This window comes from Lactuca saligna, chromosome 9, assembly GCF_052625555.1.
Source record: "Lactuca saligna cultivar CGN05327 chromosome 9, ASM5262555v1, whole genome shotgun sequence".
NCBI classification, from domain to species: Eukaryota; Viridiplantae; Streptophyta; class Magnoliopsida; order Asterales; family Asteraceae; genus Lactuca; species Lactuca saligna.
The window spans coordinates 108,042,984-108,048,884 of NC_136425.1; positions in this window are offsets into that span (position 1 = coordinate 108,042,984).

A 5,901-nucleotide genomic window follows, 5' to 3' on the forward strand; every position below is an offset into this window, starting at 1 on the left:
CTATAGACTTTATCAGCAAGTAATGGTATACTTCCTGTAGTATCTACGTGAAATGGTTGCGCGAGTACAAAGCAAGCAATTTGAAAGGAATGCGTAAATTCATAAGACACAAAAGAATCTGAGGCATCAGAATCAAATAAGATGTGAGCAGGTCTAGAGTTGAAAAGAAATGTACCCATCACAACATTCGGGTCCTCGTGTGCCTCCTCTGAGGTAATCTGGAATGCAAGACCCTTAGCTTTTGGCACCTCCTCCTTTTTAGTTGGAGTACCCTTTGATTGTTGAACAGGGACTTGACTTCTCGATGGTTGTTGAACAGAAGCTTGACGTCCCATCATCTGACTGGTAAGAGTAGGGCAAAAACGCTTCTTGTGGCCAGTAATACAAAATGCATAGCAAGTAACATCCTTTCTTGTGCAAGCTGGCGTTATATGACCCTTTTCTTAATATCCATAACAGACAATGGATTCCTTGTCTATTTTGCATTGGCCCGGATGATTCCTTCCACAAATACAACATGAAGGTGATTGAATAGAAAAAGATTGTGATCTACCACGTCCACGAGAGGCATTTTAAGTTTGAACTTCATTACCAGGTTTAGTTCGAATGGATTGAGCTGGTAGAAAAGTAGGAACATGAACAGTTCTTTCAGTACATGGATGCTTCAGAGCAGTAAAAGTGGCACCACATATTTCTAAGTCATGCTTACGTCTTCGAGCATATTCAACGGCTTTATCGAATGACAAAACTTCTTGATTGGCAACGAAATCATGGATTTCGTGTCGTAGTCCCTCCATGAATAACTGAATTTTTTCGTCTTCAGTTGGAATATACTTTGTAGTAAACCTTGCTCTTTGATTAAACTGAGTTTCATACTCATTCACAGTCATTCCTCCTTGTTTAAGCTTGAGGAATTCCTTCTCCAATCTCCTCCTCATGTCTAGAGGACAATACTTCTCTAGCAAATGATTTTTAAACATTTCCCAAGCTAAATTTTCCTGTTCAAACCCGTTGAGAGCTTCATATGTTGCTTCCCACAAGACCAAGGCTTCTTCGATGAGCATTGCAGAAGCATAATTAGCCTTATCTTCATTATCCACATGAGAAATACGAAACACTTTCTCTGTGTTCTGGATCCAAGTAAGAACAATAATTGGATTGAGAACACCGGAAAACTCTGTAGCACCACTACTCTTGAAATATTTGAACGAGGGACGCTTCACCTCTCCTTTTGAAGATTCTCTAGTGGCTTTCTCTTTTCCCTTATCACCATTCTTTTTGTGTTCTTCTAGAGTCTGTCGAATAACATTGGTAACTTTACCCAAGAGTCGCTCCTCAGGAGGATATACTGGAGTATTCACTCCTCGGGTTGAGGACCTCCACCAACCTCAGGGGTATGGCTAGTAACCTGTTCAACCATTGCTCTACAATGCGGAGTAACATTGTATTTTAGAATATTAAGGTTTATTATTACCTAATACTTTTACTTATATATATATTTCCTATGGTTTGTATCCCTATACTTACAATGATTAAGTTCATATATTGAACTTCCAATAGTTTAAGTCTAAATAGCAATCCGTGGAATTTAGTTCACTCAAACTACTACTTTGACACCATGATTGAAAGACCCTCACTTTCATATTTATGAAGACCCAAACTTTCATACTTGACAATATAGTTACTCCAAAACATGCTACTTACATATTTATAAAAACAATATTTTACATTGATAAAGAGGTTACAAACTACTGGATACAAACCGACTATTTTAAAGTGTTATATATTACACAACTTCCCAGGATTCTATAGTTTTATACATATGGGAGTGCAAAATACAATAGTTTCAAAATATTCATAAGCTTCCATGGATACAATAGTTTCAAACTATTCAAAAATCTTTTACCAGTATACAACTATACTGGATGTTTATCTCCTGCAATTTGTTAAACATTGAGAGGGTAAGAGGTGACACTTAGTAAGTTCAATAATAGATACAATATAACGTTATGCCATATATATATACTTCAATATGGCAGAAGCAAAGAGGACCAAGGAACAACAAGGGCATATGTGAGTCATGTGACAAACTTTCCATATCAATCATTGATTTGATTTAAAGATATACAATCAATGAGACATAACAATTTCCATACTTGATATACATCAATAAAGCTTTGCCCAAATGGCATAGAAGACATACAACATCGGATTAACATTTTGGTAGATTTCAGGCTTATAGCCTTGTCTAACCTTCTGCCAATACCATAGAATAGAAATCATTATATTACGGAGACATGTTTAACATGGACAGAGGCTACATACCAATACCAACGTGAACCTAAGTCCTTTCACTGATCACATGGTCAAAGGTATTTCTTTGCTATTAAAAATAGCGAATAAAAATATCCCGGGAAAATAACCCGGAATAATAACACTGAAAAGCACATAACAGATATAACACATAATATACAATTGCTCCTATATATTAAACTCACAGTGAAATAACCGGGGGCTAAAATATTAATTTGGACAGCACTTCGGCTCTAAATATCACTTTCTTCGTTGAAAACCGGGATTTTCTTGATAACCGGACTCTGCGAAGGTAGAGCTTCAAAACTGAAAAGATAAACTTTTCAGGCTTCTCGGGAGTCTTGGGGCGTGTTTCGGGTGCTAAAAATGATATCAGGGCTTCAGGGGATGTCGAGATAGTAAAAATATCAAAAAGGGGGTGTAAATTGGCAATTTCCCAAAATTACCGAGAAGGCTCGCAAGCCTTGTATTTATAGGGCGAGAATGCGAGGGTTCGGCCGAGAAGGAGGAGTCAGCGAGGTAGGTGGCAGTCGTGGAGCTAGGCCAGGTGGAGGTGCGAGGCTCGGACATGCGAAGAGGGGGGTGGGGGGAGCTGGCGCTTCGGACTCTAGACCAATCACGCGTCGGACGCTCGGACGCATAGCAGCGAGGCGCGTCGGAAGTTCATTGGACCGCTCCCTCGGTCGAATCAGCATGCGACACGCAAGTCGGGCACGAGGTAAGCATGCGAGAATCAGGTGACCAGCTCCAATCCATGCGAATTTCATCGAAAAATGGGCCCAAATCTTCTAAAATCCATAACTTTCGCATACGAGCTCCGTTTTTGACGATCTTTATATGAACGCGTAGCTAAAATTATGCTATACAACTTTCGTTTAGACTTGGTCGGCTAATTTTGACTTGAATTTTAATATTATTATTTTTAACAGACCGGGACAGGAAAATCCGTTAAAAATTAATAACTTCTTCATCTTACATCCGTTTTTGTCAGACTTTTTACCGTTGTATTACTATTGATGAGGCCTTCAATTCTCGTTTAGGTTGTATTGGCTAAATATCGCTCGATCTTTATTTCGAGTTTTTAGCTGTCTACTGCTATTCCGAAACTTAGAAAAATTATAACTTTCTCATACTAAGTCAGATTTAAAAGTTTTTTATATAAAAGTTTATTAATTTCATGAATTCTACAACTTTCATTTAGATCAATAAGGCTAAAAAGTAGTTTATCAAAAACTCAGTTTTTACGTGACATAGTGTTTGCTGGTTTTATCGCGGATCTTCGATTGGTCATCATTTCTTCATTATAACTCGGATTTCGCCTACAAGTTTCTAACAAAATTATCTACAAATTTAAATAATAAATTTTTTTACTTATTTTAAAATTTTATATTTTCGCTAAATTTCATTATTTGACTTTTAACTTGAATCTCATAGGACTCCCAATATTTTATGAATGATTCTAAACATAGTTTTTCTTCAATTCTACTAAAAACTATCCGTTAGAACTCAACATTCAAATTCACGTAATATTTCATATTATTATTTACTTAAAACACGATTTCAAAACGTGTATGTTACAGCATCCCCAGAAACGTCGACCTGGGTTTTTGTCGGTCCATGAAGTGCAAATAATAACCATTTTACCACAGAAACACTGCACCATTGTTAATTTCTTCAGAAGGAAAACGTGAATAGTGCATGTGTTAGGGAGTGTGAAGAAGATGGGAACGAGGGGATAAAAGCTTAAGCATAGTAGTACCATCGATTTTATAGGAGGATTTTATTAATTAAATAAAGGGAGTAAAATAGAAAATGACGAAAATACCCTCACTTTGACATGTCAAATGGATGATAACGGGGAAAAATGATGACAGTTAAGGTTTTGGACCAAAGTGACAACAAATTGCAAATCTTTGGACTATCAGTACTAATCCAAATCTTTTTGGCCCAAAGTAACAATTTTCACCTAACCATAAGGACCATTCTTGCAATTTTGTCCATAAAAAAAAAAAATGAAATTTACACTTTTTCTTCTTATTTGAATTCAAAAATGTTACTTCAAATTTATTAATTTAGGCATTAAATTAGCATATCACATAAACTAAAAAAAATATTACATACATATCCCCAAAATACCATTTTTTCCCTTATTTATTCATTCGTCATTATCGTTATAATCACAGATCTCGTTATATCAACACATAATTAATTCTATTCGTTAACTATATTACCATGATATGTAAATTTTGGGATAAATCTTCATCAAATTTTCCATAAATTTCATCGTCTTAGTTATTATAAAACCCTAAGCCGAAAAAGTTTCTTAGCGATGGATTGTTATCATTTAATTTCCATCTTTTTAAAACATCGACAATTTCTATTTAATTTTCTAAAAAAAAAAAAAACTATTTATGTTTATTATTGAAAAAATCAACTATTAATGTACTTTCTTTCATTTTTCTGTAATAAACAGAATCATCTAGTCATTTATAAAATAAGGGACAATGTATGAGTTTTATAGTGTTTTGCATATAATTCACAATCTTTTCATTTTTTGGACAAAACATATCTATATATTATTATTTTTTGGTCATTTATAGCATTAAGAGTAATGAAAGTTGGTTGAAAATAGCAATGCAAATTTAGTTAGTTAGCTTTTTTAAAAAAAAAATTATTTTAACAATAAAAAATGCATCCAAGATTCATTATTCTTGTTTCAAGTAGCTGATAATACCATCGTTAGGTTTCAACATCCATAAAATCCCTCAATTTTGAAAATCATATAGCATGTTACAAAAAACAAATGTTGTGGAAAAATAGATATTTATAAAATTATGATTAATGATTAGGTTTTTTTATATTATTGAAATTTATTAATCATGCAGTACACATGTTAGTAAATTACACGAATGGTCCCTACGGTTTATGGTAATTTGCGTGTTTGGTTCTTAACTTATTTTTTTAACTCGGAAGGTTCCTACAGTTTGTTTTTGTTACGCGCTTGGTCCCTGTCTTACCTAAAAAAACTATTTTGCTATTGATTTTTTAATTTATTTAAATAAACACACCCCGCCTCCACCCCCTCACCTTACCTTACATACCCAACCATTTTTCCCTATCTAAATAAAAGTATTTTTAGGTAAGATAATGATCAAACGCGTAATAAAAACAAACAGTAGGGACCAATCGCGTAACAAAAACAAATAGTAGAGATTTTCCGAATTAAAAAAATAAGTTAGTGACCAAGCTCGCAAATTATCCCAAACCATAGGGATTATTTATGTAATTTACTCTATAGCCTAGTTAACATAAAACAAGAAAAATGAATTTTCAACAAAAGATTAATGTAACAGTTAATAATATGTATGGAAAACCATATTGCCAAATATTCATAGCCAATCTTAAAGTTGTCACTCTACCGAAGTAGATATATACCAAAATAGGTATGTAGCATACTAAGTATATACCAGACCAGCCGAACCATATGCATGTCGAACTATATACAACTACCGAAAATAACACCTAAGATACGAATTGACGTCACAACAATGTTATAGTACATTGGGATTTTAAGAAAACAACGTGTAT